The 16,581-nt window shown below is 37.8% G+C and overlaps 1 protein-coding gene and 1 pseudogene across 3 annotated transcripts in view; both read right to left on the reverse strand.

The window, feature by feature from the left end:
* Nucleotides 1-16,581, reverse strand: part of socs6a (suppressor of cytokine signaling 6a) — a 54,466-nt gene that overhangs the window by 12,902 nt on the left and 24,983 nt on the right. The gene's annotated exons all lie outside the window — the stretch shown is intronic.
* LOC140476796 (large ribosomal subunit protein eL33-like) lies at nucleotides 8,354-11,752 on the reverse strand (annotated as a pseudogene).

Below are 16,581 nucleotides of genomic sequence, written 5' to 3' on the forward strand. Positions count from 1 at the left end.
GAGGAAATACAACCGCTTAATCTGATGACTTGTTTCCTTTCTTGTGAATTTATCAACTCTCACTTTCAGCTAATTGCCACATGTTTTGGATATCTGCACCTGCATTTATGGTATATATAACAGAAGCATTAAGAGTCTCACAAAAGAAATTAGGATAATCTTTTCCAAGGTTGACATGAATCGTGTGATGTTATATTTTGACACTGTTTTGGTTTTTTTAGTTAAAGTATAAAATCAGAACTTTATCATGTAAATTAAGGTTAATTTTCACCCTTTAGTATATGCCCAAGAATATAATCTGAAGGAGATTTTGAAGGTGATATTCCTAATTTCTTGGCAACAGAGATCTATGCAGTATAGAAAGAATGAGTTTGAATTTCTGCAGTGCATCTTATGATTAGTGCATTCTGCAGCTCCAGTGTGCATGGTGGGGTAGATCTGGTGTTCAGTGACATGTTGCCCATCAAGTCAACTTCCCTAGATAGGTGTGTCAAGCTTTATTGAATGGTAGATGGGAGCAGCTGCTTATTACATAATCTTAAACCACAATGAGCCTTCTAGATCTTGAATAAACATCTAGGAGTCTGATATTGAGCCATTCATAGTCATAGAGATGTACAGCATGGAAACAGACCCTTTGGCCCAACCCGTCCATGCCAACCAGATATCCCAACCCAATCTACTTCCATCTGCCAGCACCCGGCTCATATCCAACCAAACCCTTCCTATTCATATAGCCATCCAAATGCCTTTTAAATACTGCAATTGTACAAGTCTCTGCCACTTTCTCTGGCAGCTCATTCCATACACGTACTACCCTCTGCGTGAAACCATTGCCCCTTACGTCTCTTCTATATTTTTCCCCTCTCACCCTAAACCTATGCCCTCTAGTTCTGGACTCCCCCAACCCAGGAAAAAGACTTTATCTATTTACCCTATCCATGCCCTTCATGATTTTATAAACCTCTATAATGTCATCCCTCAGCCTCCAACACTCCAAGGAAAACAGTTCCAGCCTGTTCAGCCTCTCTTTATAGCTCAAATTCTTCAACCTGGGCAACATCCTTATAAACCCTTAGAGAATACAATCTGTTTTGCTCCTGTAACCACAGTTCTGATATGGTTCACGTATTTAATCTTTTACTCAACGGTAGCTATCATATTGGAAAGAGGCAATGGCATTATCAAAGATCAAGGAAATGTGGCTGGTCATTTACTGTCTGAGATAGTCATTTCCTGTGATACCACTGTAGCTAAAATGGTGAGGGGGCCATCTAGTTCTGAAATGTAATGGTACCACAGAAAAGTTCAAGCTTGAGTTATGACAGGTACTGACAAAGCATTCTTATATAAACTAACAATCTAGGACTATTAAAACAACACTCCCAACTGTCGAGTGACCTTTAAAATTACATCTTCCATAAATCTGAGTTAGAGTCAGCTTTCCTAAGTAGCTTATGACATTTGAGTGTCTGAGTTTCCTTTAAAAAGTGAAACAATTCAAGCACTTGTAATCAAAACATGAATTTTGTGTCGAGGAATGTGTACTGACATTATAAAAGGACAATAGTATACTGAACAGACTGAATATAGAGAGGCAAAAACTGGAAGTGACTACAGTACTCTGCCAGTCTTGAATCTCTTCCTGCCTGCAATGATACTCAAAGAGAAATGTCTAAGTTGGGAGGATATCCCTGTCTGGTCCCCAAATAGATGGGAAAGTTGGGGTCAGTAGTAAAGAAAAGAGCCAATGAACTGCTCCATCATTTAAAATTACATTGTATTGGAACAAGAACAACAAGCAATTAAACATTTCCACCCACTGCTGAAGGCGCCAGCTGCCAACATTTACAAAGCATTATTAATTGCAAGGACTCTGATGGCACAGTAATACTGCCCTACCTCTGAGTCATAAGCCCTGGGTTCAAGTCCCACTTGTTCCAACACATTAGCCCAGGTTGATTAAAAATATCTAAACGCATATGGCTTTAAAAAATGCTGATATGTTTGCAGGAAGAATTTTCTTACAATGCTTAGCTTTCTAGTGATAAATTGCAGTATAGAACTATACTGCCCACAGGTGAACAAAACATACACCAAATAAAAGCTGAATGAATTCATACAGAAGTTGTGTTCAAGAGCAAAACTAGAAATTACTTCAGAAATAAAAATGCTTCTTAATCATTCACTGGATATAACTATTATACAAGAAATCCGATGGCCTAAGTAGTATTCATATAACATCTGCTTCTAACTCTCCCAAACCTTTTGAAGGAAGCTGAATGAATAATTATGTGCACACTACTAAAATATTTCCCTTCAATCTAACAACTTACAATACTACATTATATGTTTGCAGCCAGTTGGTAGCATTTGATGCGTTATAATAGGATCCTTACAACAAAAAGACTTGGCTCAGAGAAAGCTGTTTGTGCCCCATAAACCTTTCGGTTTGTATTCTGTTCATCTATGTAAGCAATGAAAATAGAATTACTCTAAGTCATGTCAGTGCATGTCAGCCAAAGTCCAAGTTATCATATCTAATTTAAACTTGTAAAAACAGCACACCGATCTAATGACATTTAACATTGTCACGCAAACTAGATATAATACTCCAGTCATTTCCAATTTTTGCCATCCTAGATAAATATCTGTTAAACATTATGCTTAATGTTGTCAGCACGGATTCTCCTACAAAAAGTTAATATTTTGATTTTTGTTCAAACAATTCAAACCTTGATGTTTTAAGAACAGTTGAATGTCACAAGCTTCTTACAAACACCAATTCAGATTCATTACACCAGATACATCAAAATCTTCAATAATACAAGAAAAGTCACAACAAAATTTGACACCATATTACAGAACAAATGAATTATTTCAATTATTTTTAATAGTAATGAAAATATTCATAGCTGGTGAATGTACACACAAATGACCAATTTTGTTCTTCATACAAGCTTGTTGCTCAACTGCAATAGATGAAAGGTAAAAAAAAAATCAACCAACCTAGACTACAGACTAATAGGTTAATCTTCAAGGTCCAAGAGTAAGTGGAACTTACTTTTCTCTGCTAACTCTTCTTATCGAATGCTGGAATATGCCACAAGAAAGACAGTCTCCTATTGTAACAAAAGTCAGCTCCCAATTCTGCTGCTTTTTCACTCCACCAGAACCAGATAAACGGGAATGTTATGCTGCAATTTTAATTCCACTGTTGATATTGCTGGTTTACTTTCCTACTTGGGTCAGGTTTACTCAATGTACTGCAGATGGAAAATAAATGCATCCTAACTGTGGTCAGATAGTCATTCGTTTCAGTTCCCATGTAAGCTGATTCATGCTGCAGTCATGAGATTTTCCAGAACTCAGTGATATGACAAGTTTTAAATGCTACATATTGTAATTTGTAGTCAAACAATATCTCCTTCGCACAATTTAAAAGTACTCTATATTAATGCTGAACATTTTGATCAGGATATGACATATGAAAGAGCGTATACGGCCAAAGGACAGAAGAAAAACAAATCTGTAAAGAAACATTGAGTTGCTAGTTCTAAATACTCATGCAAGCTATGAGCTGTGATGTAGAAACAAGCAACTTTAAACATCCACTCTACCTTCACACGGTGTAATTAGCTTTAGATCTGGACAATCTAAATCTTGGTTTTCAAAAATATAAGAGAGCGCAAGCATATATTTTAGCTACATGAAGTACAAAATAGAAAAGAAATTCGCCCAACAGACAGCAATTCCCATCAAATCAGTGAGACCATAACAAAACACAGATGCTCCTTTTTTTTAAAAGAAACTTCAGACATACCCAACCTATTAGAGATCATAAAACACACATAACACCAACAGTAAAGTGAACCAGAAAGCAGCAACTATCAAGCCAATGTGCATAATCTTTGATTCCTTATCTTTTTCCTATATTACGGTGACCATATGTAAGCAGTCACATTTGAATGATTTTTCCCAAACAACGCTTGAAGTTTATTGAAATCAGTGACTCGAATGGTCTACACTTCTTGTAGTAACTTTGTATCAGAAAGTTACGATTTCCTTCACTCATTTGGACCAGCACACAAATCTACCAATTCCCACAGAATAATTCAACGTGAGACCAGTCAGTCCATTTTTTAATATATATTTTTATTGAAAATTTAACATGTTTTTACAAGTTTACAAATAAAAGAAACCAAGTATAAACACTGATATACAATTAAATCTTAATTAATAATAGCCAAAATCTATCAAACAAAAGAATAGATACTGAAAAGAAAAAAAGACAAAACTCAACTAACTACTAATGTAACCTACAACTAACCAGAGTGTATGATTAAATCTTACATTACTCAAGAAAAGAAAAAACAATGGATAACACAGAAATTAAGTAGTAAACTACATGTTCGGAGTGTGTTAACATCAAATCGTAACAAAACCCGTATTCGTGCGGGATTCCTCTCCCAAGGGGCCCCGGACCAGCCAGGGTCGTTGTCTCAATTAGATAAAAGCCCTTGATAGAATGGCCAAAATATCTGTATCTGTGTAATTCAAAAAGGGCTGCCTTATTTTATAGAATAATTTGGTTTTTTGGTGCACCATGTTTGTAAGGAACTCAAGGGGAATATATTCTATGATCATTCTGTGCCAACTCGAAAGTCCAGGAGGGCCCTCAGCCACCCAGTTTACCAAAATATTTTTCCGTGCACAGAAAGAGAGAATGGAAAATAATCTCTTCCTGTGCACATCCAGGGAAGGTAAACTCGAAAAGCCCAAAAAGAGGGATACTGGATCCACTCTAATTTCCATTCCCAAGATTTCGGTCGGGGCATTTGCTACTTTAGTCCAATATTTACGGATCTTATGACAAGTCCATAAGCAGTGCACAAGAGTGCCCACCTGTTTTACATTTGGGACACATTGGAGATGCTCCTGCCTTAAATTTTGCCAATCGGTCCGGTGCTATATGGGCCCTGTGAAGTATCTTCAACTGAATGGCCTGGGTTCTGTTGCAGATGGAGATTTTTTGGCATTTTCCCAAATGTCATTCCACATTTCTATGGAGATTTCCAGCCCAAATCCTGATCCCATGTTTTAAGTAGATTGTCCATTTCTTCCAATACTTCATGTAATAAATTATAAAGAGTGCTGACATAAGGTACCCCTAATTCTTTGTTCAAATCCACCAATTGTCTGGATCTAGGGGATACTCCTGCAGTACTCTTGGGAATCCTATCTATTTCCGGATCCATAATACAATTAAAGTCTCCCCCTATAATTGTATGACGAGCAGAGAGCCATCAATTTGGAGAAGGCTTCCATTATAAATTTAAAAGGGTGTGCCGGGGGACAATACAGATTTAAGATTGCATATTCCTCTCCATTTGTAAGGGCCTTAATCAGAATATATCGTCCAGATTCGTCTTTTATCTGATTTAGGATTTTGAAAGGGAGATTCTTCCGAATAAGGACAAGAACTCTCCTACTTTTTGAGCTGAATGAAGAAAAGAAGGCCTGATCAAATCCACCCTGTCATAATTTCAAGTGTTCTTTATCCAATTAATGTGTCTCCTGTAGGAGAGCTATATCAACCCTTTCTTTCTTGAGGTTTGATAATATTTTCTTCCTTTTGTTTGGTGAATTACTCCCCTTGACATTCCAGGTACACCATTTAATCGACTGACTAACAATAATCGTCTGGGCAAGTCCAAGACCCCTCGGGAGAAGAAGCCCCATCCAAAACATCCCGTGCATAGAACATATAAAATTCACAAAAAAGAAAGGTTCTTTAATATACTCACATCAATATAATAAAACACTATTTCTAAATAGAAAAAATATAAAACATATTTAAATGGAGATTTTCCCCCTTGTTCCCAGGGGGCATCACTTCCTTTCCAAAAGCCCATCATATCCTCTCCTAACCAGTGCCACACCCTTGACCCAGGTACCCCACGATAGAATAAAGAAAATTCAAATATACGACAAAGCTAGAGTTAACAGTGAGTACTCTACCCCGCACTCCCAACCAACACCTAGATATATTTGGTAATGTTAATACCATGTATGAACATATATAACTATAAAATTACAGTCTCAACAAATAATAATTAACTATAGCAATACAAAATAACAGGGGAAAACAGTCCCGCTCTTAAAGACAGAGATAAGATAGGATAAGGAACCTACATTAACTAGACCACCCAGCCTATATGGGGAGAAAATCAGAAAGTGAATAACAAATAACTAAACCACTCTCCCTACCTCGCCCCTCTCCCCTCCCCCCCCCCCCCGGGAGATAATATTAAACAGTAAGGTAAAAAAAGGAGTGAACCGGGGTGGGGGGTGGTGAGGGCAGAACAACATCATTCACCACTCGAATTAACTCTTAGAGAGTCCAGAAATTCCTTGGCCTTCACCAGCGATCCAAAGTTGTACACGGACCCTTCAGGGCTAAAGCATAGCGTCGCTGGGTAGCGCAGGGAGTACTGAATGTTTAAGTCCCTTAAACGCTTCTTCGCTTCGTCAAACGCCTTCCTTTTTCGGACCAAAGCTGGGGAGAAGCCCTGGAATAGAATAATCTTGGATCCTTTGTAAATCATGGCTTGGGGACCTTTCCCAAGATTTCTGGAAGCTTCTAAGAGCATCTGCCTCTCCTTGTAGCTCTGCAGCCAGAACAGGACCAGGTGGGGGCACTGGTTCGACCCAGGCCCGCGCATTGCACCCTGGTAGGCCCATTCCACCCTAACCTGGCCTGATCCAGCCTCCAGATTTAACAGTTGTGGAAGCCACTGCTCGAGGAACGCTGTAAGCTGGCCTTCCTTTTTCCGTTCGGGAAGGCCCATCCAAAACGAATATTTTTTTGATGACCTCGAGAATCGAGGTCGTTGATGTGATTTTCTAAGGTCCGGACTCGCTGTTCCAGAGTCCGGACCCGACCCACGGCCGATTCTGTGGTAGTCTCAGAGGTCACGGCCTTTAGCTCCGCCCCTCCGATTCGGCACTCAATTTCCTCGATGTCTCAGTCGTGCTTTTGTAGCGCGACCGAGAGTGAATTCCATCTGGTCCGGGACTCTTCAATGAAGGCGTCAATATTCACGTCAAGTTTGGAAATTACTTCCACAAGGCTCGCCACCATAGGTAAGGCCCCCGGGGCAGTTGCGGACACCTCTGCTGCAGCTGGGTAGGGTGGGGGAGGGGTTCCTGTGTGCTGAGAACTGTGGGCACCTTTCCCTTTAGTCATTTTTGCAGGAGACTAGACTGTTTAAATTTAGTACAGAGCAACTAGTTATATTAAATAAAAACTATTTTAAATGACTTATTAGGTGTGGTGGAGACAGGTGGCCCACTTTGCCCAAGTCTTGGGAGGAGCAATATAGACACAGCCTTGCTGGGTCGCCGCCATCTTGCATCCCAGTCCATCTTTTTAATTTTCCACCAAAAGAGGAGCGAATGTTAATTCCACTACCATATCCTGTTGGTTCCTAAATGATATTCAGGGAGATATTATCTGGGCATGACTTTCTATCATCCTGATGTCAGTCCTAAGACTAACTTCAAACAGTTTAAAGCTACAACCCTAGCTCTACTCCCAAAGTCTGAAAATATCGACATTCTTGAACATTTTTTCACACCCTTCATGACACTGTAGATTTCTAGAATAATACTCTCTATTCCTTGTCAGATGAATAGCACAGGTTTATACAAACATTCCCCCCTGTTGTGTAGCTCTGCTCTGTAGTGCCTTCATGATTTGATGTTTGTATACTTTCAGGACAGTAAAAGTGCAGTCTAATCAGAGCAAAAGGTAGGTTTGATAATTAGTTCCTCTGGCTTCATAGATTGTAAAGTAGTTTGGATACCCTAAGGTTGTGAAAACATGATATCAATATAATTTATTTTGATTTGGTCTCTTTCAGTTTCAATGTTAGCTAGGTAAACACTTTCATGACATACTTTCATTTTAGTTTTAGCCTATTTTTCCTTGTGTGCAACATTTAGAATGATCTACATTGAATTTAATTTGCAATTTAAATGTTTGCATATTTTGTCCAAAGTGACTTCATTTCACAAGCTACATCATCAACTGTGAATTGTTTTGATGTATTTGGTGGTGATGAAAGGTATAATATCCATGCAAGTCTTTTTTTTAACTCATTCTATAACTTGTGAGCATTGACTTGATTCAAGCAACTGTGGTATTTCAGTACTCAATACTGCTACTTTAGAGTTTCTGAATTGACATTAGTTCAGGAAATTCAAAACACCAAAGGTTCCCAGCATAGTGCCCTCATTTGCATGTATCCACTGTCTTCCATCATTAACTATAATGCCAACAAGCTTTTTTTTAAAACTTATGTATAGCTGTGCCACAGATCATTAATGGGTGTAGCATCACACAAATTTTGTACCCAATAACTTTAGTGGGCAGGTTACTGCTGAACTTTGCATGCACCACGCCATTGTTTCCACGATCAAGGGCACTTTACCCCAAATAACATGAGTCTTGTTTGGTTTACTACCAGGAATCACAGTGTTGTTCTTTGCTTTGTAGATATAAGCACATCTCTTGCCCAGGTAAAATTCTGCTTTGTTGTAGCAAAAATCACCCTCAATCTTCAGGAGAGCACTGGGCTGTTTCCAGTTTCAAAGTCATTGTTTATAGCCTGTAAACAGCTCTGCACCACAATCTTCCAGCTTGCAAGAGTACACAGAGGAGCTGAACTGCCTTCCCTGATACAAAGATGGAGGAAGACTACCCAATTTGATGATTCCTGGGAATCAGTTAGCATGTTTTGCTTTCATTTGTTACAAAATATTAAGATGTTAAAAGTATTCAAAAGGTAATGACTGATTCTGATGGTATGTTCTCTCTTTGGTTATAAAATGCTTTGATCAATTTTTAAGAGCTTAATCTTAAATTCCTTGATTTTCATGGACACACTAAAATTTTCAAACTTCAACATTTGAACAAAAAAAGCACTTTATCAAATGTTATATTCCTGAAGAGATTAAAATTGTTATAAACTTTTCTCTGACATTGTAATTATATTTAAATACGTTGTGTGCTGTGAATTTAGACTCAAGCAGACTATAAAAATCTTTAGTTCATTGTTTTCACATAGTTCTGCATGGTTTTTCTGCTTAACTCAACAACGATTTTACAATCATCTAAAGAGATTTCCCAGTAGTAATGAAGCAAGCAATTTCAACATGTCAAAATGTTGTGAAACTCTCATAGAACAATTCAGGCTCTGCATTACTAGAGTTGCCAAGACTTGAATAATTATTAACACACTCAGGATGTAACAAAAAAGTACTCAATTCTCAACACTTTCACAGACCAGCATGATATGAAGTATAAATTCTTTAGTAGGAATACATTTGCTTTATTAGCACAAACAATGATTTAACACATGTTCAATCATTAAGCTTTGCCATAGGTGGACTAACATTTGTACATTGGTTCCCATTTATGTTCAGGAGGGTATGAATCATTAAATGTTTACATCACATGAACTCATTGATAACTTAAATAAGGTAAACCTCAACAAGGTGACATTGAGCAGAGATTAAATATCCCACTTTTGTAAATTGTGGAAACGTTATTATAGTATAAAAAGAAAAAAACTGAAATGTCGTAAACAGTGTCATAGATGGTTAACTGACATCAGGAGGAGAGACAGATGAAGTGGGTAGACATATCTCAGAATGCAATTTAATGCAGAGAAATGGAACATAATGTATTTTGAAGAGGCAATATAAATGTAATGAAACAACTGTAAAAGGATGTACAGGAATAAAGATATCTTGTAAAGTAGATGGACAAATCTTTGTCAGTGGCGAAACAACTCATTCAGTTTGCAAGATCCTGGGATGTACAGTATAAAAGTTACACTAAACATTTATAAGTCACTAACAAATTAGCATGTTTCATTCTGGATACCACAGTTCGGAGGAGATAATGGAGATAATGGTATAGTAGTACTGTCACTAGCCTAGTAATCCAGATGTTCTGGGAATAAAGGTTCAGACTCCACCATGACAGCTCGTAGAGTTTGCATTCAATTAATTAAAAGCTATTCTCAACAGTAGTGACCTTGAAACTATTACTGATTGTCATAAAAATACATGTGACTCACTAACTACCTTTTCACAGTTGTTTCTTTGGGGAAGGAAATCTGCCATTCTTCCCTGGTCTGGCTTACAAGTCCTTCCGGACTGACAGTAATGTGGTTAACCCTTAGCTGCCTCAGAAATGGCTAAGCAGCCAATCAGTTCAAAGGCAATTAGGAATGGACAACAAATACTGGCTTTTTTGGCAATATTTAGATCCCAAAGAAAAACAATAAATATTCTAGCAACTACTCAGTTTGAGGGCAATTAAGAGAAACAAAAATGCCTTGCCAGCAACATCTACCCACATCCCATGAAAAGTGAAAGAAATTAGGGCTTATGCCTGAAACGCGGTTCTCCTGCTCCTTGGATGCTGCCTGAACGGCTGTGCTTTGCCAGCGCCACACTTTTCGACTCTTCAGTTATGCGGAAAGGCAAGAGAACCTATAGTTGCTGTCATTAGAACAAAGGTGGTTACGGTGCAATTGGATAACGGTGCTCAAAATTACAAAGGGTTTTGGCAGAAAAAGATATAACAGGCCAAATGGCAACGACAGGAACCAATGAGACACTTGTATTAATGTAAACACCAAAGGTTCTGTTTTGGTTCTTGATTGCCACCTTGTTCACTGCCAGCACTTCTTTTCCCAGTTGCTTCTTGCCCCTCCAATCACAGTAGTTATCTCTCATATTCACTGCTGACTAGAACCACAAGTGATTCTATTGGCATCAAATGCTGTAGGGAAACAAACTGCGAATTGAAAACAGCCAAAGCAACAGTTTATCACTGATTTCTCCCATTATACATACAGGGTCAACCTCTGATTGGTCACCCGTGACTTTTCCAAGGCAATTTTAAGGTTTCAAGACTGAATTTTCCCATCTCCTTCATGTGAGCCTTGGTATGTGGAATCTATCATTATTTTTAGGAATGACTGAAAAGGTCTTTTAATGGTTTGAAGAAGAAAATTCTAATTTTCTCTGATCGAAAGAAAACCAGTCTGAGAGACTTGGAAAGCCTTAACCAGGAAGGAATACTGACAGGAATTAGTTCAGAAAGATGACCTGTATCTGGAAGACACAGGGGAAAGCTCCGGTCACAAAGGACAGGTACAAATAGATAGCTCAAGTGTCTAAGCAAATAATGTTCAGAAGTAGATACAAAAAGAAAGAAGTTGTGTGAGAAGCAGCAGCAAATCATTCATTGTGAAGCCAATTTATCCGTTTGGCAGAAATAAAGATAGGTGTCACAGAATAACTGTGCAAGCTGGCTAAAACCTGAAAAGCTGTTTGAATAGCTCAGGGATGCTAAACAGCAGTGTTTTAGGGACAAATGGTCAAAATATGACTAGGAACTTGTTCTTTAATCACTTGGAAAAGAACTCTGGAAAGCTGCACAAGGACTACTGTAATCCAAGACAAAGATGCATCCCTTGTTAATGCTAACTGCATATGTGAAACTGTAATGCTGTCAGATAGGACCTCCAACCCACCCTGTGAGAATAAAGAACAACAAATTATCGAACTGTGTAGCACCTTATGGAGGTGTAAGAAGTGAAGTAAATATTTAAGGTTGTATAACATTTTATCTTTTTTGTATTCAATTTTTCAGGTGAAATTTACCTTTCATTTTATTGTTAATTCATGTGTAATTTGCATTGGTTCTGATGTGGGTTTAAGTGAAAACTAAAATAAGTTGAATCTTATTTATAATTTTATTTCAGATTTATTCAATAAATTTTGATTCATGTTTTGCCTAAAATCAGTTCACTTTTTAATCAGAGCACTTGACTTGTACTCCAAACAATTCTCAAAATTTACAGTCAAATCCCTATCAAGATTCAACAATTACTAAAATTTCCAACAATGACAAATGTAAAACTAAAGCATAAAAATTAACATGATAATTCACCAAACTTGCTATTTCTCCATCAGCAATCAGAATTTTAAAAACATTAAATTGAGCAGCACTTTATTCATGGGCTCTGTTTTCAGCACAAGTCTCCAAACATGAACTTAGTGTCACTGCTTTTTACCTAACCACAACGATAACCTCGTTTTCAAGAAAACATGCAGTAGAGATTTAGATAATACGTCACCGCACTTGGCTCATACAAAAGAATAATCAAAATAGTTTCATTTTAAAACTAGAGAGATTATTTTTATGCTTTGTAAATATTATGAATTATTACAGAAAGTATGCTAGCTGCACAGAACTTCGGCCTAAGGTTTCAATAAAACAGATAACAGAAAAGCAAACTTCACTTTGTGGTAGATCAAAGCAAGCACAAGTTTTGAAAATTATTTTTGAATAACTCTCATGAGCAGCCACTAAGAGAAAAAATGTTATAATCCAATGAAAGCAAAAGGTTTATACATCCAAGCACAAAGACACAATCTCTACCACAAGTGTGCAAATCTCCACTTTGTCAAATATCAAAAATAGTCATGAATCACCAAATAAAAGTATCACTTGTTTTCTACTTTTGTTAACAGTTAAGTTTTAGGCCACAGAGTTAGGACTTAACATAGAGATTTTTTTTAAACTTGCTAATGCAGAATCAATTTCTATCCAAAGACATTACAGTACATCCAAGTAATAAGAAACATACCAGATCCTGAAAGCAAACAGTTCATCTGTAGCACATCAAGAAATTCTAATATATAAAGCACCACTGAAAAATACAAATAGCTGAGGATAAAGTAAAATTGTTCTGTACCAGCTTAGTGAAAAGTTGGTAAAAGTTTTGGGGAAAAAGTAAGGTGTTTGAAGTTGTATGTTAAGTGTAACTCTGTCCATGTCAGTGCACAGACTTTTCACCAGCAAGTCCTCAGCTATGCCTCCTCAAGACAGCCCCAGGCTAAAAGATCAGAGGAGGAACTCTATCCACCAGACTTGCAATGTGCAGACGAACCAACATGTAGATCTACGCTGACACTCAGGCATTGAACTCTCAGCAATGGCTGAATTGCTCTAATGTTTGGAAACGAAGGGAGTAAACCCTGACAAATTCGGGAGTGGAGCTCAAAGGTGCACTGATGTCAAAACGTGTCACTTTTTCAGCCTGCAACCGAGCCATTGGCAGTTCTTCAGAGTGAACTGGGGAGAATGAAAGGGATACTCAGACAGTAGGACATTCTAAGGTCTCTTTCGTTTTGCTCAGACTTATGTCCTGGAAGGAGCATTCCAGTTTCATTGCAGAGCATGAACACAGGCAGGATACAGGCTTAACATACTGTAATTTGCACAGTGGTGGTTGCTCTACCTTTTAAGGAGGAAGACTACCACTATTTTCTACTTGTCACCTGCTTGTCAGGAGCCACAGTTAGATATGCACAACTCTAGCCCTGTTCTCAGAACTAAAGTGAAAACAGAAAAAGCTGTTTTGCTAGTTTTTAAAAATAATAATGTCAAGGCTTGATAATCAGTTTCAATAAAACCAGTTACAGTATAAACAAATTATTAGCATTTTGAATTGACTGTGTAGTAGCCCATGAACTATGACCAGTGTCTGCCTCCTAACTTCAGATTTTCTCAAAACCCAGAGAAACAGCCTTTTTCACCAATCACCTTGAAAATTACATAAATAAATGGGAGCGCATTGCAGAAGTTTCTGGAGCAGGATATTGGTTATTCGTTTTATCCATCATATCAGATTTATAGAAACATACCTTGGCTATTTGTAGGACAGCAACAGATGGTCAAAAAAAGGGAAAGAAGAGATAAATTAATAGTAAGGATAATGGGAACACACCAATTATTTTAAGACAAAAATAAAGATCAGAATTGGACAAAAAGTAGCCAGTAGATTTGGAGGGCTAAAGTGTGGTAGATCAAAGCAAGCAGTTTTGAAAATTCTGCTTGAATAACCCTCATGAGCAGCCACTAAGAGAAAAATATGTTAGAATCCAATGAAAGTAAAAGGTTTATACATCCAAGCACAAAGACACAATCTCTACCATAAGTGTGCAAATCTCCACTTTATCAAATATCAAAAAGAGCTATGAATCACCAAATAAAGTATCACTTGTTTTCTACTTTTGTTAATAGTTGTTTAGGCCAGAGAGTTGGGACTTAACGTAGAGATTTTTGTTTAAACTTGCTGCTGCAGCATCAACTTCTCTCTGAAGACATTACAGTACATCCAAGTTATAGGTCTTCTTTCACAAAACACTATCACACCACAGCAAACCTAGGCTCTCTTAACTCATTCGTGATTCATGTTTAAGATAAACTTATTTATATTATACAGTACTTATTTTCAAAGAATATGCAGATGAAATTTGAGTTCTCATATCCAAGTATGAGCCATATTACTGGAAATATAGTTGAAATTTACCCTTACACAACTCCTTGGATCAGCTTTAAAGCCCAGCTTTCAGCTAAGGTAAATTCTCAATTTCAACACACTGAGTCACCTTTGATTAAGCAGCAGGGCGTTTGCACAAAAAAGAACAGCTCCCAACAGGAATTTCCTGTCAAAATAGGATCCGAGTGTAACAGCCAGAGGATTATTGCTTGTACGGGAGGAGGAAGGAAACGTAGATACAGCAGAATACCAGCCTGTGCGGGTTAAAGTGAACAGATTGGTTCCAGAGACTTTACTGGTATTCCCTTGGATACAGAAGACCAAGAGCGAGACAGCGAGAGAATGGAAAGCGAGACAGCAAGAGAGTTAGACAGAGAGACAGCGAGAGAATGGAGAGCGAGACAGCGAGAGAGTGGAAAGCGTGTCAGAGGTAGAGAGCGAGAGAGAGGGAAAAGGCAGGCAACAGCAATGGTGCCGGCATCACGAGCCAAATGGCGCCCCTCTGTGATTTGACAATTTGTATGATTCTGTGAATGACCAATTTGTATTCCTATGTGAACATGGAGGTGAAATAATAAAAACAAAAAAAGAGTGGGTCAAATCAATTTTTATTTTTCCACATTTAACGTTCAAATTTAACCTTTTGAAAAGTGGGTTGTAACTAACCCAAGAGGTTTTCAAGGTTTTCAACCTTATGATGAGATGCAAGCAAAGCTGTACATTACCAAGATGTGCAGTACAGACTAAGTGATGAACTAATCACCTAAAAAGGAGCAAACAATGCTGTGATCACTTGACTTTAGACATTATACTCACTAAATAATAAATGAGAACGATAAAATCTTATGGTCAGAGAGAAAAGTGCATATAGAAAATTATAAAATCTGAGCTTCTCATTCCTGGAACCATTCTTGCACTCCAATGCGCTCACTTCCTACCTATAATGTAGTGTTCAGAACTCTGTACAATACTCCAGTTGAGGTCTAATAACTTCAACATCACTTCCTTGGTCTCATACTCTATGCCCCTATTAATAAAGCCAACAATACTATATGCTTTATCTCCCTGTCCTGCAACTTTCAATAATCTTTGCACAGATACTTCCAGTCCCTCTGTTCCTGAACCCCAAGTCCCACCTTAGAATTGTGCCTTCTATTTTAATATATTTCAAATATCCTTCCTATCAAAAAAATCAACAAAATGTATATTTGCAAGTAAAGATGATGAATGGCTTGGAAGGTAATTTGCAGATGGTGGTGTTCCCAAGAATCTGCTGTTCTTGCCCTTCTGGATGATAATAGTCATGGGTTAGGAGGGATCTGTCCAAGGAGCCTTGGTAAATTTATGCAGCATATCTTGTAGATGGTACATACTGCTGCTACTCAGCATTCGATGTGAAGAGGTACAAGTGTTTCTGGATGTGCAATTCAAGAAGGTTGTTTGGTGATATCAAGCTTCTTGAGTGATGTGGAAACAACACCAATCCAGGCAAGTGGGAATTATTACATCACACTCTGACTTGTGCTTTGGTGAAGAACAGGCATTGGGGAGCCAGGATGAGAGTCACTCACAGCAGGATTCCTAAGCTCTGACCCTGGTCTTGTAACTATTGTTTGAAAATGATGATAATATGTACTGAAAACTGATAGTGTCCACTATTTGCATATGTTAATAATCTAATGTCTATACCATGGATGGGTAAAAGGCATGTCTCATTTGTCTCTAAGCCATATGGTAGCACAAGTTTCAGTCTCTAGAAAAGAGAGGCTAAAGTGTAATCAAAATTGTGTTTTGAAAATGCTGCAAGAGTAGAAATGGAGAATATTGTTTCCATTTCCCAGGGAGACCAATACAAGAGGTCACGAATATAAAATGATAAATCTAACAGGGAAATACAGGAAACATTTCTTCACCCAAAGTCATAAAAATGCAGAATATGTGACCATAAGGAGTAGCTGAAGCAAATAGCAGATACATTTAAGTAGATAACAATATGCACATGGAGAAGAAACAAATTGAATGTAATGCTGAGTGAAAGAAATCAAGAGGGATGAGAGGAAGCGGATATGGACAGCAAATGCCAACATAAACAGGGTAGCTCAAAAGTGTCTGCCTCTGCACTGATGATTCAAAGTATGCTTAAATATCA

Source organism: Chiloscyllium punctatum, chromosome 5 (assembly GCF_047496795.1).
Source record: "Chiloscyllium punctatum isolate Juve2018m chromosome 5, sChiPun1.3, whole genome shotgun sequence".
NCBI classification, from domain to species: Eukaryota; Metazoa; Chordata; class Chondrichthyes; order Orectolobiformes; family Hemiscylliidae; genus Chiloscyllium; species Chiloscyllium punctatum.